A 20181-nucleotide genomic window follows, 5' to 3' on the forward strand; every position below is an offset into this window, starting at 1 on the left:
CTTGGGCTTTTTCAAAATTGAGTCTATGTGGGTCTCCAACTTCAGTTCCTGTGAGATGTTAGAGCCCAGGAACTTGAATGACTCCACTGCTGCCACAGTGCTGTTCAGAATGGTGAGCAGAGTCAATGTTGGGGTGTTCCTCCTAAAGTCCACTCTCCTGGGCTCTAACATCTCACAGGACCTGAAGTTGGAGACCCACATAGACTCAATTTCGAAAATGGCCAAGCAGAGGTTGTACTTCCTTCACCAGCTGAGGGAATTCAACCTGCCACAGGCGCTGTTGATACAATTCCCACTGTTTAAGCATATTCAACTCTAGGTTGTTTTGACTGCACCAGACAGTCAGCTGTTCAACTTCCCTTCTGTATGCAGACTCATCGTCATCATGGATGAGGCCGATGACAGTAGTGGTGTATGCAAACTTCAGGAGCTTAACAGAGGGGTCATTGGCAGTGCAGTCATTTATGTACAGGGAGAAGAGTAGTTGGGCAAGTACACATCCCTGTGGGGCACCAGTGTTCATTGTACATGTGCTGGAGGGGTATTTCGCCATTCTCTGCCTGTCTATCAGAAAGCTAGTGATCCACTGACTGAAAAAGGCAGGAACAGAGAGCTGGATTAATTTATTCCATAGGAGAGCGGGGTTGTTGGTGTTATAAGCTAAACTGAAGTCAACAAATAGTATCCTTGCATAAGACCCTGGTCTGTCTAGATGTTGAAGTTTGTAATACAGTCCCATATTAACCTGTTTGCTCGATAGGCACACTGCAGGGGATCCAGAAATGGTTCAGGGATGTCCTTCAGGTGGGCCGACACCAGTCTCTCAAATGACTTAATTGACAACACACATCATAGCGACGGGTCTGTAGACATTGGGACAGGGATGATTGTGGAGCATTTAAAGCAGCAGGGAACTTCACACTGTTCTACTGATCTGTTGAAGATCTGTGTGAAGATGGGAACAAGCTGGTCAGCACAGGATTTTAACCTTAAAAACACTCCAATCAGTGCAGTCAAAGCAGGCTTGCAGTTTCAGCTCTGCTTCATTGGTCAACTCTTTACAGGTTTGGCTGATTTTAGTTTCTGCTTGTATATTGGAGAAGATGAACCAGACATTGATCAGAAAGTCCCAAAGCTGCTCGAGGGACAGAGTGATATGCATCCTTAATGGTTGTATGGCAATGATCCAGTATATTTCTGTCTGTGGTTTGGCATGTAATGTGCTGTCTGTATTTGGGCAGTTCACATGTGAGATTTGCCTTGGTAAAATCCCCAAGAATAATAATAAGTGAGTCCGGGTATTGTTGTTCCTTGTCTGTGATCTGATCAGCCAGCTGTTGCAGTGCTGCGCTCGCATTCCCACACTTGCGTCTTTTAATGCGCTTGTATAGCACCGCAGCTCCTCCGAATGAATGTCCTAAAATGTCCAGCAAAACTTCCAATGAATCAAATACCAGTAAAATATTGTCTGGTGTGTGCAGACGAATATTCAGGACAAAAACACAGGACAAACAAAAACAGCAAAAGAACTGGAGAGCTCCATACTGAGGCGGCCATCCACGGCGACATGATGTAACATTTCACTGGGGAACTGCAGCCTAACGTGTAATAAAGCACGTAATTTGTTGCAATTGTCACGTAAATTTCATTAGATCAGGCTGTGATCTTTGGCAATCCACCACAGAGATTGGTAGAGCAGGAATACATTAGCCTTGCTCACTTGAACAAAATTTAAACAAAGCCATTGATGTGCTCTCTCATCTGTTCACTGTCAGCCCAACACTCATCAGCCACGAGAAATTCTCACCACGGCTGATTGAGCCATGTAGAGATTCCTCCAGTCAATATAGGAGTCCCCATTGTGCTTATTGCTTTTTCTGATTGATGCTTTGTTTCCACCTTGAGTGCAATAAAATCTGGAACAGAAACCTCAGCTAAAGTTTAGTTTGACTTATAATATGGCATTGCATCTCAAGGCTTGTTGTAGTGTTTCACTGTAGTAGTAGGCATATATGGATATATGCCTAAATTTAATTAGAGTAATGTTTAAAGAATGAGATGCTGAAAATAGAGTTTCTTGCATCAAGTCTGTTATTAGATATCTTCTATGAGAACAATCTATACACTATACTCTTATAATCATTTATTATACAGTTGCTGTGTTTCCACCTTAAAAGCTTGAAACCCTCCCTGGTGTTGAGCTGTTTTTGAACATGTTAACTTGAGGACTTCTAAACCCTCTCTCTGAAAGTAGGTCAAGAAGAAGGTTTGATGTGTGTGTGTGTGTGTGTGTGTGTGTGTGTGTGTGTGTGTGTGTGTGTGTGTGTGTGTGTGTGTGTGTGTGTGTGTGTGTGTGCGTGAATGTGCGAGTAGTGTTTAGGGGTTTGAGAGAATTTGCCCTCTAGAATGTTTCAAGACAGCTTTAATGATATGACGCATTTAAAAAACATGCTCTGCTTGAAAAGAGCTCAGACAAGAAAAAAAGGTTTAAATGCTAAGACTAAAACACAGTCTGTTTTTACCAAAAGGGTAGAACAATTTGTTGTTCCCATCTAACCCTCTTGTCAGTTATTGAGGGGCGTATTCACTAAACAGTTGAAAATTGTTATTCACTAATAACCCACAATCTAGTTTAAGCGTGCGCAATCACTAAAATAGACACTTTTACCGGCATGATTCATTCTTAGGGAACGTGATAAAGTTACAAGCAATAAAAGGTATCTCTTCCAGGTTAATCAGTGTAAAAAAAGTGTTTTTGTCCTAAGTAGCAACAAGTCTGGTAGGATGGTCACAATTAGCTGTTTCAGGGCTTTTCAAGAGACATATTCTAAATCATGCACTTCTGGGTTATTTGGACTTGCAGACCTGACAATGATGTGGCTTGTCACATGTGACTGACAATCCCTCATGTAGACAGTCAGACCGTGACAGATAGTCATTGTTTCTGACAGCCTAACAACGTCTGTTGAAATTATCCATTATGACTGAACATTTAGGGTGAGTGTGTCACTATTCAGTTGCTGACTGGGATATGCAATTCCGATTTGTAAATGAAAATTCTGCCATTATTACTCCCTCATGTTGTTCCAAACTTGTAAGACTTTTTCCACCATGGAATGCAAAAGAAAATATTAGATTAAATGTTAGAGACTGACAGCTTCTGTCACCATTCAGCATCACAAACATTCACCATCTTTCATTGCATGGATGAAAAAAATAAAGACAAAAAGATGCAATTAAAGAAAATGGGCACTGAGACTAACATCCGGCCGTACATACAAAAGTCATACAGTATGATCAACATGATGGTGGGTAAATAATGATAGATTTAGTTTATTGAATGTCTAGCTATAATCTTTCATGTATGTGTGTCAATAACCTTTATAATGTAATATATAGTTTGCTATACTTCAGGGGGAAATCTCATTGCTGTCTAGAAGAAACAATTGTAATATTAAGAGTTCTTTGTAATAGTTCTTACAGTCAAAGCGTTCATAGTAATAAGAAAATATTGTATTAATTACAGGAACTAAACATGGGGTTTATGTCGTGATTTTATGTTACGGATTGTGGCAGCAGGAGCGTGGTCGAGCGTCCATCCATAGAGAGAGAAAGCGGTAAGAGTGCATACACCTGAGCCAGATAATGATTAACACCTGTTTCTAATTGCAATGTGCTTGGGGAGAGCGGTATAAAAGGGACCACATCAGTGGGAATAAGAGAGAGAGTCATTGACAAAGAGACCTATTGTGAAGCTGTAAAGTACTGGAGTATATTAATTTAAAGCCTTACCTGTGAGTCAAAGAAACCAGTTCCCTGTATCCTCCTTCCCCTCCTGGCATGAAGTTTGTTACACTGGTGCACTCATCAGCTTAACAACAGATCTCTTTGTCCCTGACACACTCACACTCACACACACACACACACACACACACACACACACACACACACACTCTCTCTCTGTCTCTGTCTCTGTCTGTCTCTGTCTGTCCCCTTCGCCCGCCCCAAGCTCACTGCAATTGAAAACAGGTGTTATTTTCTGGCTCAGGTGTATGCACCCTTACCGCTTTCTCTCTCTCCGGATGGACGCTCGACCACACACCCGCTGCCACACAGATATACCATATTTAGCTTATTTTTGTTAGATTGCTTTTTATTTTATTGTTTTTGTGGTACCAAATAACATATTTTGAATCTTTATATTTTCTTTCTACCCTGAAGAAATGGTTACGGAAATTTATGAAAACATAAAGATGATAAGGCATCCTTATGTCTACTGTAATTGAACAGTAATGATTAAATGCAGATGCTCAAAATTAGTAGGTGCAGAAACTGCACAAAGTGGGTCAAGAAAAATGAGAGCATGAGAAAACAAATAATTGCACAAAATATCATCAAAAACAGAAAACATGTTTTTTCTCCTAGATTTAGATTAGAGCCAGCATAGTAGAAATGTGTTAAGCTATACGTTATTTTTTAAAATCAACTGTTTTTAGAAAAGATACATTCAATGTGTATAGCATTTGGGTTGAATATATCATGGATTGATTAATAATCCAATAGTGTACTTTGGAATTGCCATTTTGGTAAATCTTTTTTTGTCTTTCTTTAGCATACTTTTAAAGATATCTTGTGCTCTATATCATTGGCTAGTTTAGATGTTTAATTAGCTCATCCATTATTTATCCCTTACAAGATAATTTATTGCACCTGTTTTTTTTTCTGGTAAAGTCTGTTCCTGTTGAGAACATTTGTCTGCATTACCTCAGGAAATAACATCCTATGGCTGAAGTTCTGGCATGTATCTGCTCTTGTTGCCAAGGAAAAGTGAGCTTGATAATGCTTTCTCACTTTGTGGAGAATTATTGCAGTGCTTGAACCATTTAGTATTCTAAAAGAATCTTGTTAACTTCATTATTTGTATAAACTATTACACCAAATTCTAATTGAGTGAAGCATTAACACATCATACATCAGGGACTCTTTTTACCTTAAAAAATACTTTTATTAAAATTATAATTGTTTACCTGCATAAAGAGCCTCTTCACAGAGGCATCGTGGGTCAAAACCAGTGTCAGAATGCATTAACTTATTTTAACGACTAGAACCTTATTGTAAAGTGATGCATACTTTTCTATTAAAGGGCAATATTTTATTATCCAAACAAAGAATTCCACAGATAGAAATGCACTAAACCAGCGCAAATGCAAGTAACATTAAACGTTTCCCAGTCTAAGTGGGAGGTTGACTAATTAAAAGAACTCCACATGAAAATTTCTGCAGACAGTGCCATGTCCAGAATGGCTTACTACTAATACTCTTACTACTTCTGTCATATCTATCTATAACAGAAATAGTAAGAGAAGTATGGTAATGTGCCATTTCGAAAATTACCAGTGTCTTGTTCTGCCTTTACTGATGGCACTGGTAAAGTAATGATACTTCATCCGAATTGTCTGGTAATCATTAGCTGATGCTTCGAAAGCTCTGTGGGTATTTTAACTTTTAGCGGAGCATCAACAGACCCTTCACAGGTGAACTTCAACAAGCTACGCAGCATTCCCTGATCAGTGCCATATGCACTTTTTTCCTGGCCGTCTTAATAGGGAAATGTGAGTGTGATTTCTGCCGAAAGTTGTTCTAAAGCATTCGCTAGCTTCGGCTGCTGTCATGTTAGACCCCGTTTACAGCTGGTATGGTGATTTGTTTAGGATGATCCAATCGCAAATTGTCAGTGCTAAATATATTACTAAACAGGATGCAAAGCTTTTTGTGATTGGATCACAAAAAACACATACAGAGGTTGTCAAAAAATGCACATTACGTCCTGAAAGATGTTATATATAGTTATATAAAGACATTTCTAAATCTGTTTTTTAATGTCTTACCATGACAGGTTGAAGCCAACTTCTGATGTCATCTACTCAAGATCAGTATCTGAAACAACATTGTCAAAGATGCCAATACTTACATTAGCTTTAAAAGCTGAGAAAGCTCCAGACCTCAAGGGAGGATCAACAAGACTGTATTTGAGAGCTTAAGAACACAGAATCTTCAGGAAACATGAATGTAAATGATCATGCCAGACCCTTTGGGAGCCACACTGAAGATGGCTGTAGGGAAACAAGGAACAACAATGGACATGCTGAGGATTCCTTGGATGGAGATGCCAATGCTAATGAAATCCAAAGGGAACATGGAGAAACTTTTGAGGTCATTGACACCTTGTCTTCTGTGGTACCTCACACTGAGAAACAGGTCAAGATGATTATTCAGGGAAAAGATTCCCCATGTGAAGACCCGGATCTGGCTGAGTTTGAGATGCTTGAAAGTCAAGAACTAGAAAATGATGAAGAGATCAATATTCCTAAGGATGACCTGAAGGGGTCTCTATCCAACAATATTATGCAGACTGAAGCAAAGTCTCTGAAAGATAGCAATAGGCTCTCCCAGCGCACTCTGAAAGAGCAAGATTCCATTGTTTGCCCTCAGTCCAACTGCAAAAAAATTGTGTCCAGCATAGCCAAGGCTGAGTTTAGCTCTGAAAACGATGTTTTTGTGTCTTGCCTCTCCACAATGTCTAGTCTTGGAGGAAGTCTTGCTAGCGCCCTGGACCAAGCCGGTCAAACTCAGAGCTCTGATTCATGGTATGCACCCTCAGGACCATACCGAACTCTCTCTGAGGATCTTACTCTTGCCTCACAGTCTTTTTTGACCGCATCAGATAAAAGCTCCCAACACACAGGAAAAAGTACAATGCACATTGGCAGTGATTTTAACCTCACTTTACCTAAGGAACCTCTTTTAGAAGCACAAGTAAACCAACCAGCCATAGACTTTGTAACATATGAGATTTCAGGCCAGCTGACAAATGGTGTGAGTGAATGTAGAAATACAAAGACCAAAATGATCCCTGATGAATCTGGAAGTGCCAGTCAGAACAATACAGGAGAACCTGGAATTCATACTAAGGAGCACCATGGACAACGTGTAACAGAAGACAAGGATCCGATTTTGAAAACAATATCAACTAAGAAGAATTCTTGCCAACATATAATTTCTGTAGACACACAGTCTGCTTCACATCCTAGAAAGTTCTCTCATGATTCAAGTGGTGTTATACGGAATAAGCTCAAATCCCATGACCAAGAATGTTGTGATCTGAATCTAAACTTCTCTACAGTAACGTCAAAAGGTATACCAGTCCACTCTGGTGGGTCTGAGCCCCAACCATACAGAAAGCAAGCATCCTTCGAAAAAATAAGAAGTTCTAGTTCACTGGAAAGTAGAAGACCCTGGAGAAGCCCTTCTCACCCTGAGACTCCTCCATCCCCTAAAATCACCTGTTCACCTCGGAAACAGCCAACTTCTTCACCAGCAAGATCTATTAGCACAAGAGTGGCTAGTCAGGAATGTACTGAAACTTCACAAAAGGGTATCAGTTGTCTGAGGCAACCAAGTAAAAGCTTTCTCAGTAATAGTATTACTATACCAAAACCTGTCCTTTCTCAACAACCTAGTAGAACAGAATCTGAACCCAAGAAGTCCTCTCCTTCTCACAAGCCCAAAAATGTCAGACCCAAAATTATCACCTACATCCGCAAGAACGCTCAGGCAAAGACGATGTCTGAAGGCCCCTATGAAGTATCAACTCTACCACCCAGACTTACACCGTACACCAGCTCTCCAACCTCAAAAGAGCCAAAGGTTGAGGGGTCCAGAGGTTCACCTGTGCTGAGCTCTTCTAACATACTTTATGATAAGTATCGGCAGGAGATACAGAGGTCAGGGTACTACTCCCCTCCAGGACTGATGGTGTCTCGGATCAGGCTACCCAGTCACACTGTCCCCCATAAACTGGTGGGCAAATCTGAGAGTTTCCACGGAGAGCTGCCAGATAAATACTTACATGAGGTGGGACTTGAGTATTAAAGATTCTTAGTTGCTTACAATGCATTAATGTACACAAAAAATTATTTGCGTTTGTGAATGCATGGGAAGGGTCCATAATTTAAAGGAATGGTTTACCAAAAAGTGAAAATTCATCATTATTTCTATCATAATGTACTCACCCCATCTAGATTCATAACTGTATTGACTTTCTTTTGTGGAACACAAACAGCTTACATTTCAGTCTGTTTCTCAGCAAAACCTAATGCAAAACCTTGGAATATAGTGCAAAAATCACATGTACTGCTTTTATGGTACTTTTTTAGTGCTTATGCATCTTTTCGGAAGTGTGAACGCTACAGTCCTAATTAAATTAAATTGGTTAGAAAGAGTGACAGTACATTCTTTCGAAATTCTCATTTTGTGTTCCAATGGAAGTAATGGAAGTCATATGGGTTTGGAACAACATAAAGTAAATGGTGATAGAATATTGGTATTTTTTGGTGAACTGTTTCTACAAAATAATTTATTGATGCTCCCAATTTCTTTTTATATACTCCTCAAAAGCTGCTTCTCACTGTTTCAGGTTGGTAGAGAGGTTCATCTGACTACCCATGATACTACTGGTGTTTTCCACTTTCCCAAAGCTGTAAGGCCTCAGTATGGAGTTGGAGCCGTCACCAGACAGCCTGCTTCTAAGAACAGGGTGGTATTACTAGGTCAAAGGTCGGCATCACCCCTCGGTTACACGGCTCCAGCTGGTCAATCCCCAAGTAGCCACCAGGAACCCTCAGGTCAGTTAACACAAAAGCACCCTTTTACACTTTGTCCTGTATCCTAATTTTCCAGGATAGGCAGAATTGTAGCCTCTAATGAATGAGGCCTTAAAAAAATTATCAGCAACTTGATTACAATTTTGACTGTTCTTTCCTTTGAACTTTTTTAAGTATTCACAAAAGCTCATTGATGTTTTCATTGAATTTATTATTATTTATTTTAGAAAGAAATCTAGTAATTATCTTTGATTCAAGAATGAACTTTTGCGATTTGTTTGTGGGAATACAATGATTTATGTACCCCTTTACAGTGGATCAGAAGAGGCTAGCATCAGGTGTGGCTCCCAAATTTGTGCTCTCCAAAACTGGTCAGTCTGGACTGCCTGTTTTCTCCCACCTACCTCCTGCCCGGCTGGCTGCATTTGGCTTCATTCGGAGTGCAAGTGTGTCCTCCGTGTCCAGCAACCAATCAAATGACAGTACACACAGTGACCCCTGCCGAACCAGCCGTGAGTGTCATAACTCTTCCTGTCATAATCCTGCTGTCAGTCACATGCAAAACATTTTACCCATGCTGAACCACACAGTGGTCTGACTGGAGAAGCACTTGCTAAAACATGTGGCCATACAGCTTCAGGTTCAGTTGATTTCTTAGCTACTGGCTGCTCCACCTTCTTTTTCTTCTTCATCTTTTTATTCATCTTTATCCTTTACTTTTTCTTCATCTTTCTTTTTGTTTTTATCTTCACCTTTTTCTTCCTCATCTTCATCTTTCTCTTTTTATTTATCTTTTTTTCTATCTTTCCCTTTTTATTCATCTTCTTTCTTATTTCCTCTTCTTAATCCTCAACATTAACTTCATACTATTTTCATAATTTAAGACAAACATTTTTAAATCTCCCATTGACAAAAAAGTCAACGTTCAACATCCAGAATCTTACTGAACAAAACCAACAAAATACAAGACCCATGACAAGCTTACTTTAACACTGCTCTTTTGTTGCCTTGCAAGTACTGGCATTTTCTTCAGTAAATGCAAATCTAGTTTATCATATGTCCCTTCTACCCCATGTAAAAATCCTAGCACAGTAAGAATGCTCTTCCAATTTCGTATGTGTGACAGATCTCTGTCATTCCTTAGAAAGGAGGGAGCGAGAGCCGGCTTAAACACACTATCGGAAACTTTATACACTCTGAATAATTAAACTCTGTTTTGGGCTTTTCAGCCATAGCACACACACACACACACACAGGTTCAGTCTTCTTCCTCTGGGCTTCTTGTCTCCCCTTTATATCCCCAATGTCGCTCACTGAATCACAGAATGGCTGTTAGAGAAATTATGCACAGGTGAGAGTCCTTCCCATTCATTCCACCAGTGCTCGGCCACGCCCCTTCACAACAAAATGTTTAGTATGTTCCTCTAAATTCTTAACAGTGTGAAGAATTATCTCTGAGTGTATATAAACCCCAATTACTCACAGTGTTGGATTGTCAACCCAAATGCCCTTTTCAGTCTAGTACTGGTGTTGTGACAGGATTAGTCAAGGATCTATGGATTATCCAACTCATCCTGTCATAAGCCCTCAGTTACAAAGCACAATCAATGTCTTGAACACTCTGCTGATAATTCTATGTTTACACAAGTCTATACTTCAGATTGAAATACTGTGTCCTGGATAGAGAGTTCTGTATTTCCTTGATATGTAATTTGTGAGATTCGCTTTTTTCAGTTCATGTTTTTGTTCAGAACAGATGGCATGTGAAATGGTTGCATTAATTTGAAAGTCAAAATTATGTACAAACATCATCATACACCAGACAATGTTAAATTGACTGTTTCTTTGATATAGTGTATGAATACACCAAACAAGACAGCAAATGTGTTTTCAGGGAACAAACTATGTCACTGCAGACTATGAGTGGAGGTGAAATGTATTTGATTATTTTCTACAGATAAGATTTAGATTTCCCCATATTCTTTACACATATGAGTGCTTATATTAGTGTCCCAATGCTTGAGGTTTGAAGGGCTGAATAAGCGGCGGCAGATCGGCATGATAGACATGCGATGCACGCCATGCCCATCTCGGGACTCAAGTCTGAAGCCAGTGCTGAAGCGATCTCATATGTATCAACCCGAGGGGTGTGACCGTCGCCGAGGATGCCATATGCCCCAGGTGCCTCTGAAATTGTTTCAGTGAGACCGCTGTTCTCCCCCTGAATGCCTTCAGGCAATTCATCACCGACTGAGTGTACTCTTTCGTGAGACGAGCGATGCCCGCAGGTCCAAGATTGGTTGCAACCCACCACCTTTCTTGGGCACGATGAAGTAGGGGCTGTAGATGCCATTCTTCATCTCGGCTGGAATTAGTCATAGATATTACGATTCTAAAGTTACAGGTTAAACTTTTCAGATTAAGAAGAAATTCAGAACTCTGAATACAAATCTCTCTAATTCAGATTGCGTAAACAAACTAGGCTAAAGATCAAGCTTGCATGTTCCACAAGGAAAAGTAGAGGTATTCAGACTAGTCGAATTTAGCATTTTAGCCAATCACAGACCTACCAGTGGTGTCTCTACATTTGAGGCAGGTGGGGTTGAGCTTCACCAGATGTGCTATTTATTTATTTTTTGCTATTGTGCAAAATGCATGGCATAATCATTTATTTTAAGAAATAATATAATTTCAGCATCTTAAATAGTTTAATGTCCATAACACCTGATAACTTTTGAGAAATTCTATAATTATTATGGTCTGTTGTGTTAATGCCATTCAATCGTTCTCAGTTGCTATGTGTTGAGCTAGTCTGTCGTTCTCAGTGTTAATCAAGGGAGATCTGGAAAACATCATGATAGCCTGAGAGGCACGTTTGCCGTTGCTGCATAGCAAATGAAAAGCTTTGATCCTATGTATGTCAAGCTGACAGGTTTTTGGAAATGACCGCTCTTGAGTGCAGACCTGCATAGTGCACTTCATTGGTAAATTTTAAAAGCAAATCTTTATTTTAATGTGTTGCTGGTTGGCTTAAAGTGCACCATTCATCATTTCAATTAATTGTATACCATTGCTTTGAAGTATTGTTGATGCATTGGTTTGTATTTGATTACAATAACTGCTAAATATTCAGACTTTTGTTTGAATTAGTTTAATTAATAAGTTGCTCCCAATGGCAGGCTAGCGCCTTGCATGGCAGCTCTGCCTTCATTGGTGTATGAGTGTGATGTGTGTGTGTGTGTGTGTGTATGGGTGAATGGTACACAGTGTAAAACGCTTTGGTAACCACTAAGGTTAAAAAAGGTGCTTTATAAGTGCAGGCCATTTATTTGTTATGTGAGTTAGGAGACAATATGCACTGTCTTTGACGTATTGCTTATATATGGTTAGATTTCACGGTCACTTGAGCGTTTTGACATGGATGTACACGTTTTATTGTTGTTTTGTGCTAAAATGTCATTATTATGGATGTTTTTGAATAGCATCATGCTCAGAGGTTGTGCTAGAAAAAAACATTTGTCACAACTTTTGTCACTGTTATGATTTATTTTATCCCTGGTTTTGTTTTGATTTAAGTACTAGGGCTACATTCAGGGGCGTAGCATCCATTATAATGGCATATATATTACAGTGGAAACATACAGTGGATTTAGACTTTTTTTTACATTTTTGACTCTGAAAATGTGTAAAAGCGCATACATACAAACACAATTTATTGTCATAAGAGATGCTTAATACCAGGTGTAAATTGTGATGGAGCCTGTTAATATGCATCTTTATACCAGGTAATAAATAGGGCACACACACAGTGGGAGTGTGTGTGTGTGTGTGTGTGTGTGTGTGTGTGTGTGTGTGTAAGAGAGAGAAAGAGTGAAGTCAAAACAGATGCCCTAGGTTCAAATGATTTTTCGTTTTATCTGTCAAAATGACAGACAGCATTTGGAATTATCTGTCAATTAAAAAAATAATTAAATGACCTCTGAATTTATGTTGGGTTAAGTGATTGTTTGTGTCCCACCAGAAATAATGAGCCTGAGATGCCACAAGACCAATACGAATTCTCTGATTTTGGGCCATGATGTTGTTTATTCTGATAGCCTTCACCTGTGTAACAGAATTACGTAAAGGATGCTCATCATTTTAGTCTTCTGTGACTAAACATGGAAATACTTATGTACTGCATTTCCATAATTCTCATTATGAATCTGACAATTTGAGATAATAACTAAAGGCACACTCTAATAGTCCTAGGTAGTTAGATAACACACTTATGGATTACTTTTTTGCTGCCTTTATGTGCTTTTGGAGCTTAAAATGTGGTCACCATTCACTTGCATTGTATGGACCTACAGAGCTGAGATATTCTCCTAAAAATCTTTGTTTGCACTGAGCAATGATAGAAAGCAATACACATGTGGGATGGCATGAGGGTGAGTAAATAATGAGAGAATATTCATTTTTGGGTGAACTATCCCTTTAAGATCAGAAAAAATTGCACACATCAGCTTTAACAATTGCAACATCCAGGCAAATTTACAGACCAGATGAGAGTCTTTTCCCTATGTCAGAGATAGCAGTAGTTTATATACAGTGTTAACAACGCCATGTATTGGGCTACTTTCAGCAATCACTCACAATTCCCTATTACTCTGAAAGCTAATGTTCTGCTGAGTGTGGTCATAGATGACTGTGCACAGTGCTGCAGTATGTGTTGCCTTTGATTCAGCTTCATTGACCTATGTTAGGCTTAAGTGTTCTCTCATTGATTAATATAGATAACATTCTCTGCAGTCATTCCCCCAAGACTGCAGACAAATGCTGTCTCTAAAGCAAAAGGGGTTGCAAATGTGCTGAGTATAATGTATGCATTCTCTCTCTCTGATTCTGTTGGGTTGTTAAAGTTGCCATCTGCTGTACTGTAAGGACAGAGTGTGTTTTGAAACCACACCTTCATTTTGCGTCCCATTATGACATCAGGAGACGTCCCGACATGTCTGCTACTATAGTGGGGACACATTTGTCTCTCAGCTCGGACAGCTGAGGGGTCAACGGTGGCGCCTTCCCTTCCCAATTTTATGTTCTCTATTAAAAACCCATATAGTCGTCTGCTTGTTATTTAAATCTCGAGGACTAGTGTGTGCATGTTTTGTTTTTCTCGATGCCGTGCACGGACAGCTGTTGACCCCACCCGAGTTGAAGTCCAACTCCAGGCCAGGGTGATCACTTTTACTTTCAGTCACTCTATATGTCTTGTCTGGTAAAGAGACAGAATTGTCCTCCACAGGAAGAGGAGTTGGGTTGGTGCTATTTGGATAGAAGAGTTATTTCTTTCCGAAAAGTCTTTAAGTCTTCTTGAAGTACAGTATGGGAACCATCATTTGTAAATATTAGAGATTTGCTTGAGGCCTGAGCTTTCTGGTGACTCTGGTGAATTGTTGTGTCAGATCAATTTTATTAAAGCGGATGATGCTCTTTGTCATCTCATGTCTGGATTCTGGATGCATCTTATCTACTAAAGGAAGATTTGGCAGCACAAATGTTTACATTTCTGGGGTATTTCGTACCTCTCTTTACTTTTGTTTTAAAAAGGGACACGGAAAAGCAGGGCCTGCACACATGTAAGTGTTACTTGTCATTCATTTAAAAAATCTAGGGATGCTCCGATCAGGATTTGTACAGCCGATATCAATCACCAATCTTCTTGTCACCTGATCATTATTTTATTCAGATTTTAATAATATTTTGGTATCTTAATATTGTATTAAGAATAATTATATTTATAAACTATTTCCCTGCCTTTTCATTTAGTTGGATGATTGTGTTAATAGTTGTAAATTAACGAATGAGAGGAACACGTGCTCTCTCATGAGGGCAAGAAAAGGAAAGCGGAGAAAGAGCGCATGTTTCTGGACTCTACAGCTGCTGCTATTGTTAATGATGTTTAATCGGGAAATATTTAATAAAGAGGTTTAAAGTATACCACATCTCGTAATTCGCGTTATTACTGAGATGCCTATGCCCGGTGGAGACTGAGAAGCTGCCGCCATGAACGATAATAAGGACCGTTTCACAGCTTGCGCTGTTTTCCCTTTGTGTTGTCGCGTGTGAAATGCCACATTAACAGTACAGTACTCAAACCTTTCATATTGGCCATACCTCCCCTACTACATCGTTCTTAAAAGCTGAATCAAGTTTGTTGTCTTACAGCACAGTATCCCCCACACTCTGTGATGCCATGACTGCTTTATTCTTAAAGGAGCTAATTGAGCGATAGGTTTATGCGATTGGCAAATTACTGATCACCGATCGAGTCATAAGACGTGAATATTGGGTGATACAGATCGGTGGCCGATCTATCTGAGCATTCCTAAAAAAATCCCATACCAAATCTCTTGGTTGGGGTTTCAACCAAGGGCGTAGATTTGACTTGAACATTAATAATTATCATACAACAGTACCGTTTCTCATGTCTGATTGGACAAACTGCATTTCAAGAGTGCTGATATTTAATTTAAGGTGCTTCACTATTTGTATAACTCTGCTTCTCTTTGTTCTTGACTTTCCAAATAGTGGTTTACAAATAATACATTTAGATTTCATTCACTGATTTGTTTCTGGAGATTGCATATTTATGCCAGTAGTTGGCGACGAATAAGCAAATTTTATGTTATTCAATCATTGACTGATTCTTTAAAAAGTTGTTCACCAATGAAACAATGTGAATAGACGAGAATGATTAGTGTACCTAATAGATTCGTTTTTTAAGATTGAATTAATGTTTTCAAGTTAAGTGACCTAGCACTAAAACAGTTTTGGCTGGGACTTTTTTTACAGCTTGCTAAAGTCACAAATAGGACTGAGTAAAAATTCAGATTTTCCAATGCATCGCAATCTTCATTTGAACAATCTCGATATCAATTCTTAAATCCCAACTTTGATCTTGTACTCTATGTGGCAACCCTCTAAAACGCAAGTAAATCACTTGCATGTGCGACCAAATTTCACGCTCTGCAACTTAAAATGTGATTAACCCCTGGCTGGTAAACTTTCAGATTTCACTCAGCAATGATTGAGTAGTGTAGAGGCGAAGAAGTTGTTATCCAAGTGATCAAAGACGAGATCCACGCAATCCACATGTCATTGAATAATGTCTCTTTTAATACCCTTTCTGTTGTTTACAGTCAATTATTAATTAAAAACAACAAAGAAAGAAACACATGGGTACGCTACATGAACCTTGCACGTCTTTTCTCATTATTTGTGCTCACTGGCTGATGCCGGTAGTCTTAAAGAGACAGTAACGATTTAGCACTTGTTTGACATATCAATGTAAATACTAGTAAATAAAAATAATTGTGCAAGTAATCAATACAAATGTAACTAAATATATATGCAACATTATATATGCAATTTCAAGATACAATTGCAAAAATTATATGGTAAACCAATTAGTCTGCAAGGCAGCTGTATAAAAAAACACATCTGGTATGGCATTAGGGTGAGTAACTGATGAGAGAATCTTCATTTTTGGGTGAACTATCCCTTTAAGGATGTTCCTGAGATGCTATAAATGATCATAAAAGTACTACGACGGTACCACGGTACTGTGGGGTTATTACAATGGTAAGACCATTGTACTTTGATATATACCAAGGAACTTACTGATTGCCAGATGCATATAGCACCATAATGAGTACAAAACTAGAGCAGGAGTGTAAGTACACGCAGCAAATAAACAATGTTTTTGTTCGAACGCAGCACAAGCTTCTTGTGCTCTTTTCCACAGGTCCAAACAGTGGCAGTGAGGAGACCCTCTTCTCTCGCTCCCCTCTCCCCCTCACCAAGAGCAGCAGTGTAAGGAGTCTTCACCGCTGCAGCCCCCCACCCTCCAGTGCCCCCATCCGCCGCTCTCTGCTCCCACCCCCTCGCGGCTCACCTGTGGGTAAGTGACGCCACCGGCAGCTCATTATCATTATACTTTGTCGCAATGCTTTAATATGATGAGCACATGCTTATTTGTCTAATTATTACATGTTTATTTGCCTGATACTTCTGACATTGAAGCAATAAATGTACTTATGAACATTATGTAATTACATATGAACATCTGAACGTTACACTAATACAGTAATGATTATCCTGTATGGACACAATCTGCATAAAATGCAGTACAACAAATACTATCATGTTGTATAAATACTTTAACATTTAAGTAATTTATCATAACTTTTCCACAGTATAGTAATGAGAATAATATGTTTTCCTCATCTCATTTCAGCGAGTAAACATAAGTCATTCAATCACCGATTTTATATCTGAAATTACACATGTAATTATTTATTAAAGACCAGACTTTTTCCTGTTTCTTGAAAGCCAGAGCAAGTTATATGTATCTACTGTATATCAAACAGTATCCACCTCTAAAAACTTCATCGGCAGACAGATAAGCTTACAAAACAAATTAAACTGATACGCTGGATTGAAATGGCAAACAAACACGTATTTATGGCGTGTATCCATGTATGACTACAGAGAGTACATCACTATGAAAACAAGCATTCAGGCGATTTAGAAATCTCACCTCAGTCAGGGTGGTGGAGGACAAGTCTCAGTTGCCTCCGCTTCTGAGACCGTAAATCCGCGCGTCTTATCACGTGGCTCATTGTGCGTGACACCACAGAGACTCACAGCATGTGGAGGCTCATGCTACTCTCCGTGATCAACTTACCACGCACCCACCCCATTGTGAGCGAGAACCACTAATTGCGACCATGAGAAGGTTACCCCATGTGACTCTACCATCCCTAGCAACCGGGCCAATTAGATTGCTTAGGAGACCTGGCTGGAGTCACTCAGCACGCCCTGGATTCGAACTCGTGACTCAAGGGGTCAGCGTCAATACTCGCAGAGGTACCCAGCCTGTCAGTCACTGACACTCTATGAGAGTTTGGACATGCTAAGATGGCCGCTCGAACACTTCCGGTGGCTTCACCTCCTGCTAGTAGTTTACCATTGCGTGAGTGATCAGGTTATACTCTGTGTATGTATATATATATATATATATATATATATATATATATATATATATATATATATATATATATATATATATATATATATATATATGTATATATATATATCAGTGTCTTTACCCTGATTTCATGTTGCAGTGTTCTTACCGGCTTGTCCAATGTGCACACGTTCTGCACATGTCTGTTTGGACATCAAAAGAAGAGAATAATTCGATGATATCAAGCCTCATGTTTTGAATAAGCTGATTGTTGGTACTTCTCAGTGAATTGGCTTGTATGTAAATGCACTCGCTTATAAAAAGGGATTGGAATTTGGGGGTTTGATGGTTGTAGCTTGAGACTTTATTTTTGATTTTTTTCTCATACTGCCAGAGTGGAATGAGCAAACCTAATAATTGTGGGCTAAATCAATTCTTGGCCTCACCACTAATTTCAGTTATACACGGTGTTGAATGAAACAGTGCTCTGCAAGACAGCTTAATCAAGTTAGGGCCAGTCAGCAAATATTTAAATAATGTTAAGAGAAGTCCATTATGTTAAATCGGTCCATTTGAAAACATAGTGTTCTCCAGTATGAAGTACAGAGTTTACTTATTAAAATATTCTTGGAGAGCCCTCTATTGGCAGAATGTATGCATTGCATTTGATTTGATAACATAGACTTGACACTGCAGTCAAAAAATAAGAAGAAAACAATAATAAGTGGGCCGATGGCTCCAGCTAGTGGACAACCTTTACTCTAGCATTCACTTCACCTTTATCAGCTGTGAGCTTTTGGATTAGAATGATTGTTTAATACAGTTTGAATGTTTCTTTGTGCACGTCTGTTATCAACATCATTGTAGGCTATGTATTCATATGTACATACACTCACCTAAAGGATTATTAGGAACACCATACTAATACTGTTTTTGACCCCCTTTCGCCTTCAGAACTGCCTTAATTCTACGTGGCATTGATTCAACAAGGTGCTGAAAGCATTCTTTAGAAATGTTGGCCCATATTGATAGGATAGCATCTTGCAGTTGATGGAGATTTGTGGGATGCACATCCAGGGCACGAAGCTCCCGTTCCACCACATCCCAAAGATGCTCTATTGGGTTGAGATCTGGTGACTGTGGGGGCCATTTTAGTACAGTGAACTCATTGTCATGTTCAAGAAACCAATTTGAAATGATTCGAGCTTTGTGACATGGTGCATTATCCTGCTGGAAGTAGCCATCAGAGGATGGGTACATGGTGGCCATAAAGGGATGGACATGGTCAGAAACAATGCTCAGGTTGGCCGTGGCATTTAAACGATGCCCAATTGGCACTAAGGGGCCTAAAGTGTGCCAAGAAAACATCCCCCACACCATTACACCACCACCAGCCTGCACAGTGGTAACAAGGCATGATGGATCCATGTTCTCATTCTGTTTACGCCAAATTCTGACTCTACCATCTGAATGTCTCAACAGAAATCGAGACTCATCAGACCAGGCAACATTTTTCCAGTCTTCAACTGTCCAATTTTGGTGAGCTCTTGCAAATTGTAGCCTCTTTTTCCTATTTGTAGTGGAGATGAGTGGTACCCGGTGGGGTCTTCTGCTGTTGTAGCCCATCCGCCTCAAGGTTGTGCGTGTTGTGGCTTCACAAATGCTTTGCTGCATACCTCGGTTGTAACGAGTGGTTATTTCAGGCAAAGTTGCTCTTCTATCAGCTTGAATCAGTCGGCCCATTCTCCTCTGACCTCTAGCATCAACAAGGCATTTTCAGCCCACAGGACTGCCGCATACTGGATGTTTTTCCTTTTCACACCATTCTTTGTAAATCCTAGAAATGGTTGTGCGTGAAAATCCCAGTAACTGAGCAGATTGTGAAATACTCAGACCGGTCCGTCTGGCACCAACAACCATGCCACGCTCAAAATTGCTTAAATCACCTTTCTTTCCCATGCTGACATTCAGTTTGGAGTTCAGGAGATTGTCTTGACCAGGACCACACCCCTAAATGCATTGAAGCAACTGCCATGTGATTGGTTGATTAGATAATTGCATTAATGAGAAATTGAACAGGTGTTCCTAATAATCCTTTAGGTGAGTGTATATAATCAGTATTTGAGTAGTTGACTTCAAACTACTTTTGTAAAGTTGACGTATCCAGCAGTGTGATGCTCTATACTTCATCTGAAACTATTTTAAACAGCATTTAGATAATTGTTTCATTCATTTTTTTATGGCAGAATTTATTGAGAAACTACATGGGATGATTGTACTATAAAAAATTATATTTCACACAGCAGGACCAAGGCAAAAGAGAGATTAAAAAATGGTGAAAGATTTCAAAGAAATCACAGTATGAAGCCCAAATTTATAATGTATTGTAAAGGCTTTATAATGCATTCATAATATCTCATAATATGACTACAGTTACAATTAGTTTTGTAGTTGTTGTGACTTCAAATAAGATGCACAAACATTCGAGTTTATTGAATGCAGTCAAGT

At 39.3% G+C, this 20181-nt stretch overlaps 1 protein-coding gene across 3 annotated transcripts in view; it reads left to right on the forward strand.

Moving 5' to 3' along the window:
- The first annotated feature begins 16507 nt into the window (after positions 1 to 16507).
- LOC127629558 (microtubule-associated tumor suppressor candidate 2-like) overlaps positions 16508 to 20181 on the forward strand; it is a 30607-nt gene continuing 26933 nt past the window's right edge. For all 3 annotated transcript variants that reach the window (XR_007968774.1, XR_007968775.1, XM_052106649.1), the window contains exon 1: positions 16508 to 16605. The gene's annotated coding sequence lies outside the window, so the exon portion shown is untranslated. The remainder of the gene's footprint in view (positions 16606 to 20181) is intronic.

The sequence above is a fragment of the Xyrauchen texanus genome, chromosome 36 (assembly GCF_025860055.1).
Source record: "Xyrauchen texanus isolate HMW12.3.18 chromosome 36, RBS_HiC_50CHRs, whole genome shotgun sequence".
NCBI classification, from domain to species: Eukaryota; Metazoa; Chordata; class Actinopteri; order Cypriniformes; family Catostomidae; genus Xyrauchen; species Xyrauchen texanus.